This window comes from Anabrus simplex, chromosome 1, assembly GCF_040414725.1.
Source record: "Anabrus simplex isolate iqAnaSimp1 chromosome 1, ASM4041472v1, whole genome shotgun sequence".
Taxonomy (NCBI): Eukaryota; Metazoa; Arthropoda; class Insecta; order Orthoptera; family Tettigoniidae; genus Anabrus; species Anabrus simplex.
Genome location: NC_090265.1, coordinates 829,841,781 through 829,854,634, shown reverse-complemented (window position 1 = coordinate 829,854,634; position 12,854 = coordinate 829,841,781). Strand labels below are relative to the sequence as shown.

General features: G+C 38.8%; 1 protein-coding gene across 2 annotated transcripts in view; it reads left to right on the top strand.

The window, feature by feature from the left end:
- The window catches only part of LOC136857595 (uncharacterized), a 39,512-nt gene that overhangs the window by 1,129 nt on the left and 25,529 nt on the right, over positions 1-12,854 (top strand). The gene's annotated exons all lie outside the window — the stretch shown is intronic.

Here is a 12,854-nt window from a genome sequence, read left to right as displayed (position 1 = left end):
AATGTAAACTACTGTAATTATTGTCCTCTGTTACAGTGCCATTGGTTTTCTGTATAAGCTCTGTAACTGAAGATTAACTTTGCTTTCATAATTTACATTCTTCTTTCTACCGAGCAAGTGGCTGCGCAGTTTGGGTCACATAGCTAACAGCTTGCTTTTGGGAGATGATGGGTTCGAACCTTACTATCAGCAGCCCTGAAGGTGGTTTTCTGTGGTTTCCCATTTTCACACCAGACAAATGCTGGAGACATTTTAGGTATTTCAGAATTTGATTTGAACTTCTGACTCCTTGAAGTCATGGGAGGAGATTTAGGTATGGTTCTTGAGACTTGAGAATTATTCTAAATGTTGTGATGGTTATTTGAATCACAGTGTGCTTATTTTCAAGGTGAATCCAGTTATCTCTTTGGGAAGCTTATTGCTGTTTGTTTTTGCATTTCTTGCTTGATAAAGATTTTGCATATCCTGCTGAAGAGCCGTGACCGGTTGGTGTTGTCTTCACAGCTCTAGAATTTAATTTTGGAGTGTGAGACTGCATTCTTTGCATGACATCCAGCTTTGCATTGTTTGCTGTGACCACAACTTCACTTCCATACTTTATTTTAGTTTTGATGTACATGTTGTAAGTTATGTTTGGTTTGTCCTGCTTGGATATTCCTGCCAGTCTCGTCATTAAACCAGGTCATTTGTTTGCTTAATAAGCAGTTCCATGCAATTGTACTTTCGGGTCTAGTTTGTTGTCCAGAACCACACCTAAGTATGTTGTTTATCAGGCACTTTTCTAACAACTCATGATACACTTTCCATTCAAATCTGTATTACGAGTACTTTGTTTGAGAGAGAAGACCTGGGACATTGGTATTTAGTTGCTGATGGTTAATTCTTCTTCTGCCCTGTTGTAAAGTTCATTAACTGAACCATTTATTGTTGCATCTAGTTGCTGTTTTTGCTGTAATGCACCTGTTGTTTGCCAGTGTCTAAATCACTGCATTATCAGCAAACATGCTGACCTTGATGCCTTCAGTATTCTTCAGCTTTTCTATCTGGTCATTAATATATACTTAGGAGGTCGTAATTAGGCCGCTGCTTGGAAGAGGCATAAATTTAGATTGCTTGTAGTGTGATTTCTTACGTTACCGAATCTTCACACATGTCTGATGAGCAAGAAATCATGCACTGTAGATCTTAAGTTTATATTTCAGCTTTGTCCTCCAGACTGTATCTTAAGCTACTTTAAAATTGTAGGCACAGTTCTCGTGCTGTTAAATCACTCTCTTTCCCTGTCACCTGTAACATGCTTCTCAGAAATGTTGTTTCTACTGAGTGTGTTCGGTTTCATCCATCTTCATAAAGTCTCAACTGTATGTTATAGCCTGCCTACACACACACACAGAGCATCACAAACAACATTGTGTTCGTTCTTGTACCCCATTAACTGCTTTTACTGCCCTCGTGGTGTCATCCATCACATTTATGAACTGTAACGATGATGCAACATTTCTTTCTCCGAGTTAATCCAGTTTGTTTCAAACCGTCCTGCTTGATCCATTGGTTCCCGAGATTGCAGCATTTAGAATACAGTCATGTTTTTATACAACAATTTTAATTGCTTGTTTTCCAATGCTTGTCTCTACCAGATGTTTGCTCTTTTCTTAAACAATAAATGCAATTACCATATCTTTCCCTTACTCTCAATAAGTTATTCTTTCATATGTTGTTTCCTAAAGAAAATTAATTCTGTAGGCAGCAATATTAGCCTCAGCTATGGTGATATTGTAGGTTCCAAGAATGTTACTAATCCTATCCATAACGTATGCATATAATGACAGAAAAGCCAAACTTGTAGGTGGAGAAATTTGCGATAATTCCTTAAGCTTAAGATGTATGTCACTTCATTAAATTTTGTCTCAAGAAATAGTCAAACAAAGTCAGGTGTTGAAGGAAATATTAGAGTAATGTATCCTGATTCCTGCTCATGGTGCCCCTTAGAATTTCCAGTACTGAACTGAACATCAGCATATTGGTGGTTAAACGATAAATGTCTATATAGAGGAGGCGGTAAAGGAAATCGAAGAGAATTTTAGGAAGAATATCACAATCCAAGGAGAGGAAATCAAATCCCTGAGATTTGCCAATGGTATTGGTATTTTATTAGAGTCTGCAAAAGATCTGGAGAAATTGCTGATTGGTATGGACACAGTCTTCGAGAAAGAGTACAAGATGAAACTAAATAAATCCAAAATAAAGTAATGGACTGCAGTCAAACAAAGTCAGGTGTTGAAGGAAATATTAGAGTAGGAAATAAAGTCTTTAAGTAGGTGAATATTATTACTTGGGTAGTAGAATAACAATGGCAGAAGTAAGGAGAATATAAAATGGAGACTAGCACAAGCATGGAAGTCCTTTCTTATGGAAAAATTTGCTCACTTCGAACACTGATATTTTTTTTGGTACGAATTGCTTTATGTCTCACCAACACAGATAGGTCTATAGGTCTTATGGCAACAAAAGGACAGGAAAGGGCTAGGAGTGGAAAGGAAGTGGCCATGGCCTTAATTAAGGTACAGCCCCAGCATTGTCTGGTGTGAAAATGGGAAACAACGGAAAACAATCTTCAGGGCTGCCGACAATGGGGTTCAAACCCACTATCTCCTCAATACTGGATAAAGGCCATACTTAAGCGACTGCAGCTATCAAGCTTGGTGATATAGGAATTAGAAATACGGTTTTGAAGACTTTCGCCTGGAAGTTAAACATTGGCAATAACTAGCTCAGAAAGAAAGAGAATAGAAGCTTTTGAAATCCGTTGTTTACAGAAGAATGCTGAAGGTGAGATGGATAGATTGAATCACGAATGAAGAGGTAGTGATTTGAATTGGTGAGAGGAGAATGATTTGACAATATTTTATCAGAAGAAAAGAGAAAGTTATCTTAAGACACCCAGGACTTGTTTAGTTGGTTTTTGAGGGATGTGTAGAAGTGTAGGTTGTAAGAAAGGTAGGGGTAGATCAAGGTATGAATATGACAAACAGATTAGATTAGATGTAGGATGCAGTAGTTATGTAGAAGTGAAAAGGTTAGCACAGGGTAGAGTGGCATGGAGAGCTGCATCAAACCAGTCTATGGACTGTTGACTCAAACAACACATAAACTATTTTTGCAATCTCTCGGCCATATCACATTTGATGAATACTTGGCGAGTGATTGATTGATTGATTGATTGATTGATTGATTGATTGATTGATTGATTGATTGATTGATTGATTGATTGATTGATTTCCTGTAGCCTCCTGGGAGACCTTGTCTGAATATTCCTAGTTGATGCCCATGGGCGACCTGCAAGTCTGGGTGTGAGGGGATGATAATGAGGTAGGGAGAGGGTTTGTTTGTTTATTGTATGGCTTTTCTTGCTGGAGGTGTCCAAGGAATGTTTGGCTCGCCTGCAGGTCTTTTTATTTGATGCCCATGGGTGATTTGCACGTGTAGACGTAGGATGATTATGATAATGAGATAGGGAGAGGGTGAAACCCAGTGTCAGCACGTAGCCTACTCCTGTCAGTTAACACCAAGGGGTCTGCTCAGAGAGAAATGTCCCCATCTGACGGACGAATGACAACAGCATCATATGCCCTCACTCCATATGAACACTGTGGAGAGGTTTGGAATTGTATCCAGGCTTTAGGCACGCATTAAAGTGATTAGAAATTGAGTGCCACCTCTCCTACCCTGCCAGCCAACATTCTGATGGTGATTTTTTTTTTTCAACCAACGGGACTCGGAACAGTCTAACCATGGTGCCAGACCATTTAGACTTTATGCCTTAATGATCATGGCCACCAGGCGGGTAGGAAGAGGGTGAAACCTGATGTCAGCACATAGCCTACTCCAGTTGAATAACACCATGGGGTCTGTTCAAGGCTTAACGTCCCCATCCAACAGACAAATCGCCATCAACAGTGCCTTATGCCCTCGCTCCAAATGAACACGGTGGAGAAATTTGGAACTAAATCTAGGATTTCGGCACACAATCTAGTATTGTATACTGGCTAACCACAGAGTCAGGCCATATAGACTTCACTCCTTAACGATCCTGGCCACCAGGCAGGCAAAATTTGGTTAAATGATCCTTGTCAGGATGAACTCACTAGACATCATGGGCCAAGCATACGACTCTGTCAGCTGAATGTAAAAGGCATAAGCAAATCCAAATCTTTCAAATATGTTACTGAATGACTTAGATTGACAGCTCTTTATTCAGGAAACTCATTACATTATATAAATTTCGTTCTGTATTGACGTGCTCACTTTGACAAAGTAAACATTTACTTTGTGAAAGGAAACTCATATCACAATCAGCAACATCTATAAGCCACCAGCTCTCATTCTCCAGCGACATCCTTATCCTTCTCTTCTTCTGTTTATTTGGGTAATTTCAACAGCTACCACGAAAACTGGAAGTACAATACAAATTATATTTATGGTGAATGATTGTATCATTGGGCTTATCTTTGGTGCAAAGGATAGTCACATTCAGGTCTGCTACATGGAAACAATCCCAACCTGTGTTTTCTGTCCACAGATAGTCTGACTCAACCTCTACCAGTTATTCACAAAGTTCTTCCCGATTTTCCTCACAGCCAGCATCGTCCTGTTCTTCCCTAAATTGGTGCTCAAATACCTTTAGTAACTTATCTTCCTAACCACCTGTGATGGAATTTCAAGAAAGCTAATTGGAATGGTTTCTTAAGTGACCTTGAAAAGTAGGCCTACATCCAATAGTTTCCTCCCACCTGTGAGAATTATGGCAGATTTGTTGGTGTTGTAGTAGGTATTGCCCAAAAAGCATTCCTAGAGGTTACAGGAAGGAATATATTCCTGGTTGGACTGACATGAGAATCTTTACGAGGAGTATACCTACACTGGAGGTAAGGAAATTGCTGACAAGCTGCTTTAGAGTTTGGGCAGTGCCCAAAGTAAAAAATGGACAGAGAGTGGACTTCATGGACTTCAAAAACTGTACTAGAAAGGTAGGGTCTCTTCTGAGAAAAATGAATAGTGATAAAACAGACTGGTAAGCTACCTTTTTGATTGAAGTAAACAAAAATCATTACTATTCTGTAGCCTGTCAAACCCAATGATAGACCCAAGTGCTACAGACCAGATGCTCTTCTGAGCATATGCTATAAGTTAGTGGAACAACTTCTGAACAGAATTACATTGAAACTACTTGAAGATTCCCACACAGCAAAGAGGGTTCAGACTAGCTGAGCTGTACTGATAAATTGTTTCACTAACAACATACGTAGGGGCAGGGTACCAGCAATGCCTTAAAACATGGTGCATTCATTGATCTCAAGGCTGCATACAACACTGTATAGAGAGAGTCTCGTATACGAACTGGTGAGAGTGATTCCATGGCAGACAGTAGCCCTTCTCGTCAATAGCATGTTGACGAAGAGAATGTTTAGCATCATCAAGGGCAGTGTAGTTAGTGGGCATAAGGAACTGAACCGTAGTTTTACACAAGGCTGTATGCTTTCCCAACTCTTATTCAGTTTGTATATAGCTAACATGCCTACAGCATATTCGAAGAAGTACAGATAAGCTGATGACTGGGCAATAGTGACAAAGGATGTGAGCATTGCCACTACCAAGGAAATACTCTCGGCTGATCTAAGTATTATTGGAAATTCTTTTGCAAATGGAGACTCCAAACCAGTATGAATAATACCCTTTTACAGCATAGTAGATATCCCAAGTACCTGGGTGACACTCTGGATAAAACTCTTTCCTTCAAATATCATCTGATGAAGATTGCTGCAAAGCTCATGTCATACCATCCTGCAGAAACTGTGCAGAACTATGTGGGGCTCCAGTGCAGCAGCTCTCAGTTATTGGCCTTATTCTCTGTGCATGAATAATATGTTCCCATATGGCTAAACAGCCCCCTTATGCGAAGATTGATGTCCAAATTAACAACATTTTTCAGTTGATTTCTGGAACAATTAAGTCGGCAGCAACACTGGCTTCCAGTTTTAAGCCCCATTGCCCTATCACATCTTCGTAGGTAAATTGCCCTCATTAGAGAATACCATAAGCTAAGTTTTAATCAAACTCTTTCTTTATTTCTGAGCCTTGTGATTGTTATTTCTGTCTGGCACGTTTTAGCAAATTCACCAATGACTTGGAAGACATAATATTTTGTAGTTGCCTTACTTTATCCTTGTGGCAGCCTCCTCATGGCGGTAGTTGTATTAATTAATTCATGCTGGCATAAATGATGCGTGTATCAACAGGCTACAGTCAAAACATACTCCACTGCAAACAGCTAAGAGGCTAGTTGATAAGAACTTCAGTGTGGTTCAACAGTGGTTGCATAACTGGAAAAATCATTCCTCCAGTATTTCGTGATAAGCCATTGGTCACAGCAATGGTTTCTAATCTTGATCTTCCCCATGGGATATTGTCAAAATTAAACCATATCAGAACCAACTCTGTATGTCGAGACTCTTCTGTTCAAATGAAAATACTCTACCTACAGTCAAGAACTCAAATTCACCACGTATCTTATCCTTTACACATAGTACCCTTGCTCATTTGATTAATGTGTTAAGGATAGCATGTTTTTGGCAAGAATGGTGGTGAGAGGACCCATGAAGACATCGATTTGTATACGTGGGCTTGCAGAAATCCAAAGTCTCAAACTGACATCAGACTTTCTAGAGACTAACTCGTGCAGGAAAGGCGAACATGCTCCATGTTCAGTCGCCATAGTACACTTAATGCTTGATGCAGGCTGTTCAAAAGTTCGTAAGAAATGTATAATTGATGTTTACCATGCCACCATGTCATCAACATCTCTTCGTCAGATGTACGGCTATAGAGCGCAGGTCTGAAAACAAATGTTCTTCCAAATCATGCTCTTAAAAACTCACAATAACCAGCATCAATGGTGATCTCATAGCAACACTCAAAACATTCACTCTTGGAAACTGAAGTGGGTGGTAGTGAAGACATTGCAAAACAGACTAACTATGGCACTGGGGAAATAATGTATTCCTGATAATAACAAACAACTGCAACAAGTCAAAAATTCAAAGATTTAACCTGGCCAAGCTGATAGGCAATGTCAACTTCACCAAGACTGTAGCTATTGAGGACAGAAGTGGTTGGCCACAACTGCAAGGCACTGACAGATGCTGTGATAGCCACCAGAAGGAACTAACACCCATGGTGGACATCATGCAACAAGACAGTTGAAGAAAGAAGGCAAGCAGGGCTCAAATGGAATTATAATAAAAGTATGGTTAACCTTGAATTAACCTTCACAATCAAGAAAATTACTGCTAGAATTATCAGAAACACCAAGAGGCAGTATAACAAGATGATCATCGACCAAGTGGAGAAAGACTTCCAGATGAACAACACCAGAGACCTGCACCAAACTTTCATATCCCAGAAACTCCCCGTACTTGGCTCTAACACTTCACCTCTATGGACCACACGGGAAGTCAAAACTGAACAATAAGGATTGCACCATAGCCCTATCAGAGTATTTCAACAACTTCATTGATTCAAGGAACCTGAGGAGAAACTACATTTCGAATCAAGAACACTACTAACCCAGATTCCCTACCATCAACTAAGGAGGAGATCCAGAAGATCATTTCAGAACTCAAATCTAACAGAGCGGCAGGTGAAGATGGCATCATCGTGGAATCGTGAAACATACAGACAAGGAGTCAATCCAAAGTATTCTCAAGACCAAGCTAACATCTGGGTGACAGGAAAACTACCAACTGATTGGATTGGACCTCAACTATCATCCATTCTGAATATGGTCAGAAAGGGACAACTCTAAAAACTGGAACTAAAAGATCAAAAGAGCCTGAGAAAAATAATGGGCCCCATCAGAAAGGAAGGTAAATACATAATCAGGTTTAACAAGGAACTCTACCAACAACTAGAGAGCATTACAACACCTATGAGAAAGAGGAGACTAATCTTTTACGGTCTTGTAGTCAGGATGGACAACCAAATTCACCTCAAGAGTTCTTCAGCACCATCTCTAAAGGGAAAGCAGCCAATGCCAAGTGGACAAGACTAGTTAGAAAAGACCTAGGACAACTAGAAATTGACCCCAGTGAGATCTACAACAGACATAAGTATAGAATGGTGATCAGAATATCAAATGCTCTCCTGTCAATAACAGCCAAAACACTGTGCCATGGAGTAGGGGTGAAATGAACTTGGAAACGAAAAGAAATTCACAGTGCGAGGATAAAGGAGTGCTGAGCTAAGAAGGAAACCTGCAAGAGTTAAGAACCATGCAGTATATACAGTAGTTGGCCTTTAAAAAAAAAAAAAAAAAAAAAAACCTCTTACAACACTACTGCTTGCTGTCACAAAGCCCTCGCTGGCATAATTCTGATGGCATCTTGGAAAGTTCTTCACATTCTTCATTCATGGTTCATACTGCTTGCTTCTGGGCTCTCAAACTGATTGCTTTTCTTATCATTTAAGTAGTTACTTTCCTGAGGAAATAGTTGTTTTCTTCCTCCTTACCCTGCTTGGGCCAGATTGGGGCATTTATGGCACTTCTCCACATTCCTCTCTCCTTCCACCATTCCTCTTCTGTCATTTTGTCCCAGTCTGGGCTCCTTCTTTTGCACTTCTCTTTATTGAATTGATCCACTTAGTTCTAGGTTTCCCTTTCACTCTCTTTCCCTCGAACTTTGTCTCCGTCATCTGTTTTGGTATTCTTTCCTCCTCCATCCTCTTGACATGTCAAAACAATCTTAGTTTACTGCTATCAATTCTCACATTTAGATTTTCCATTCCGTCTTTCTTCATATCATCGTTTCTCAATCAGTCATTTCTATCGTACTTGTTAGGTATTTCATTTCACTGGCTTGAATTCTACTCTCCTCCCTACTTGTCATTGTCAAGGTCTCAGCTGCATAGTTCAATATGGGTGTATACAGTAATACATTTTGTACATAATCTCTTTACACTTCGTTGGTACTTCCTTATTCCAAGCAAGGTTTCTTACACTCTGGTAGAATGCATTGCCCTGTTGCACCCTCTTTCTAATCTCCACGTCTAGCCATGTATTTTGCATTAATTCAGTTCCTAAGTAGTTGAACCTGTCAACAATTTCAAGGTTTTGACCCCCAATTTTCACAATGTCGTTCCCTTGTCTTTCTCCTCTTGATATCATAATGGTCTTGCTATTCTCTGCGCTGATTTTCATATCATACTTTTCAATATTCTTGTTCAGTGCATCAGATTGTTCTTGTACTTCTTTGCTGTTTGTTCCCCAGACCACAATATCATCTGCAAATAGTAATAACTTCAGTTCCTATTTCCATATGCTTCATTTGTCTCCTTTACAGTTTCGTCCATAACCATTAGAAATAAAAAAAAGTGACAGCATTATCCCCTGCCATAGTCCAGTTTCATTTCTAAACCATTCTGTCTTTTCAAACAGAGTCTGTACACTGCCGACACAGTTTTTGTACATTGCTTACACCATTTCTACAGTTTGTGTACTTAGTCTCTTTTTAACTGTGGTTTCCAAAACCTCCCTGGGAACACCATCATATGCCTTTGTTAAATGTATGAATGTCGTGACCAGATCCTTTCCATATTCCCAACTCTTTCCCTTAATTGCTCATGCTGAAGATTGGCTCCACTGTAGATCTTTCCCTTCTGAAGCCCTACTCTTCCTCTTGCAGCTCTCTTTCTACCTTTCTTCTCATTCTCCTCACTAATATTCTTTTGAGTATTTTTGCCACTTGTGATAAGAGTGTGATTCTTCTATAGTTATCACATACTTTTCTGTTCCCCTTCTTTAGACTGGTATTATTATTCCCTTTCCCCAATCTTCTGGCATACGTTTCTGTCCCCATACATGATTCTCACCAGAAAACTAGACCTTAAGTCACGTGACAAAATTTAACACAACGAGAAAAAAGACAGGAAGGGCGAGAAATATAGACTTTTAGATTTAAGTGCCATCTGTTGGCCTGATCCTTGAACTACGTGATGAAAGGAGTGACAGTGATGTGACCATACGGGAAAGTTTTCAAAATAACCTTGGTAACAAGCTGTGCAGTCTAACAAAATCATACCTTAAGCTGCAATGGGAATTTAACATTGGCGACTTAAGGTATAGTTTCTTAAATGAAGTTCCTGCATTGTCTTCTTGTACCAAAATATGAAATAACCAGCTTGTGCATCAAGATAATGTATTGTTACAGTTATAGACATTTACTGGGCTGCATATTTTATAACTGGTAATTTTAACTATGATGGACTGCTTGCACAGGAGCCCAGTCATAGTGTTGTGATGTGTTTCTTAATACTGACAACTATGTCACACAAAATAAAAATAACATCATTTGGAGAGGTTTGTCAGGTTTACATTAAGAAATAACTTTCTTTTCTGCCAGTGGGTCATACAAATTTTTTTGTGACTGAACAATTTGGTCTCAAGAAAAGTAAGTACCCCGTGGCATGTACTTCTTCTTTGATACATACTGCCTCGGTCATTTAAGATAGCAACCCTGAGTCAAAACTTAACAAAGCTGTCATCAGCGGGAGGATGGTTGCCTAGTTGTACTTCCTCGTAAAACAATAATCACCACCACCACCACCACCACTGTCATCAGTGGAAAAGGAACTGGTGAGCTGTTAATAAATATGTATGACTAGCAACATGGTTGCTTAGATCACATCTTTCATTCATTTTACTATGAAAAAGAATATGCCTGTGGTCATTACTTGTCAACAAAAAAAAAAAGGGACTATCCAGCTGTAATTGCGAAGATTTGCAAGGCAGATAATCTTCCTCAGACCCTGCCTAAGAATTGGAAGTAAAAGGCATGACTGCAGAAAGGACTAAATACCTGTTCTACAACATTCGAGAGTACTGCTCAGCAGAAACAAGGGATTTGTTGTGCCAACGGCCAGGCGACATAAAGGCCGCTGAACCTGGGCCAAGTAGCAAGACAGATTGTGTTTGCAAATGGAAAAGCCATACGTAATTAAGAACATTCCAGAAAAATGAGCAGCAATACAGTGTTGTTACTACAGGATACAAGATAAATTAGTAATGCAAATCATTAATTGGATACAGATTGTGTGTAGTTTCAGAACAGTCTTTTAAAATATCCAACATTATTATTATTATTATTATTATTATTATTATTATTATTATTATTATTATTATTATTATTATTATTATTATTATTATTATTATTATTATTAAGACAGAACTTCCGCGTATATGATTGCTGTAAGACTAAAACTTCCTTTTTCAAATTTTGAACATGTTTACATACATATTTAATTTCCAGAGAATAAAACTGAAATATTTATGAAAATTATTTTTATACGCAAAGCTGATATTTATCCAGTGAAACTGTCAGATTTTCTTAGAGCCTTAATATATTATCGGAGTACTGTACTCCATTTTTAGCTCCACAATCATCTGAGTTCTCTGCCCCATTTCAACTAGTAGAGACTATAGAAGCTATTGAAGTGCATGAAACCTGGAAAGGCAGCAGGTTTTGATGGCATTTACCCCAAATTTCTGTTACATTGTGGTCCAGCTACTGTCAGATGGTTAAAAACCTTCTTTTCCAACATTGTAGAAACAGGTTATCTGCCTCCACTATCCAAGAAAACCACGATCATTGCTACATTGCTATACTTATACTAAAGCCAAACAAAGACCCTTCAAAAGTTGAAAACTACCACCTCATTGCACTCCTTAGTGTCACATTCACGCTGCTAGAGAGTGATTCACAATAGAATCTCCTCAGCCATCAAAAAGGTTGTTCCTATAGAACAAGCTGGATTTAGACCAGGAAGAGGATGCGAGGAACAGGTGTTAGCAGTAGCAACTCATATCGAAAATGGCTTTGAGAAGAAGTTGATAAGCATGAGTGTCTTCTTAGATCTAACTGCTGCGTATGATACCGTTTGGCATGACAAACTGCTGTTCAAATTCATTAGTGTCATCCCTTGTCAGAAACTAACCACTCTAATAGTCAATAAACTAAGCAATAGGTATTTCCAAGTATTTTCAGAAAACTCTACAAGTAGTGTGCACAAAATAAATGACGGGCTCCCATAGGGATCTGTGCTGGCTCCACTCCTTTTTAATTTGTACACATACGATCTTCCAAATACCAAGTCCAAGAAATTTATTTACGCTGATGATATTGCCTTGTGATAGCCCAGACCAAAGCTTCCCCGAAGCTGAAGCAACATAAACATCAGATCTGAAGATATTGGATGAATACTTCAAACATAATTTATATCCACCTTTATTTAACTCCATATATGTTATTCCACCTCGTGAAACATCCATCGTCCTTCAAGATTCCAGAAGCAGAAGAGTTTTCTCCTAGTATCATACTTCGCATCGTCTATTAATTCTACTTTATAAACATCTTGAGAAGACAATGTTACGATTCTTTATTTTCAATTGATCTCTGAATGAACAACATTATCGCTTAAGAACCAAGTTTTTTCGATTTCCATTTCCACAATTTATACGACGCACGGAACTTTTTTAAGGATCTCTATTTTTTAACATAATATAGCGCTTCTCTGGTTTCCTAAGCCTCCTCGCACAACAATTGCCTTGTTCCAAAAAATGAAGAGCCTTTCCAACATCCATGTATTTTGACGTCTTTCAATACCTTATAAAATACGACGTAATCTTCTTCGAATATACAACAGCTAAGAAGAAGCCAGCATTCAACCTACTCTTCTTCTTTATTACATCATTTAGTGCACAGTGGTCTTTTATAATATACGGCGCACCAAACTTTACATAACTT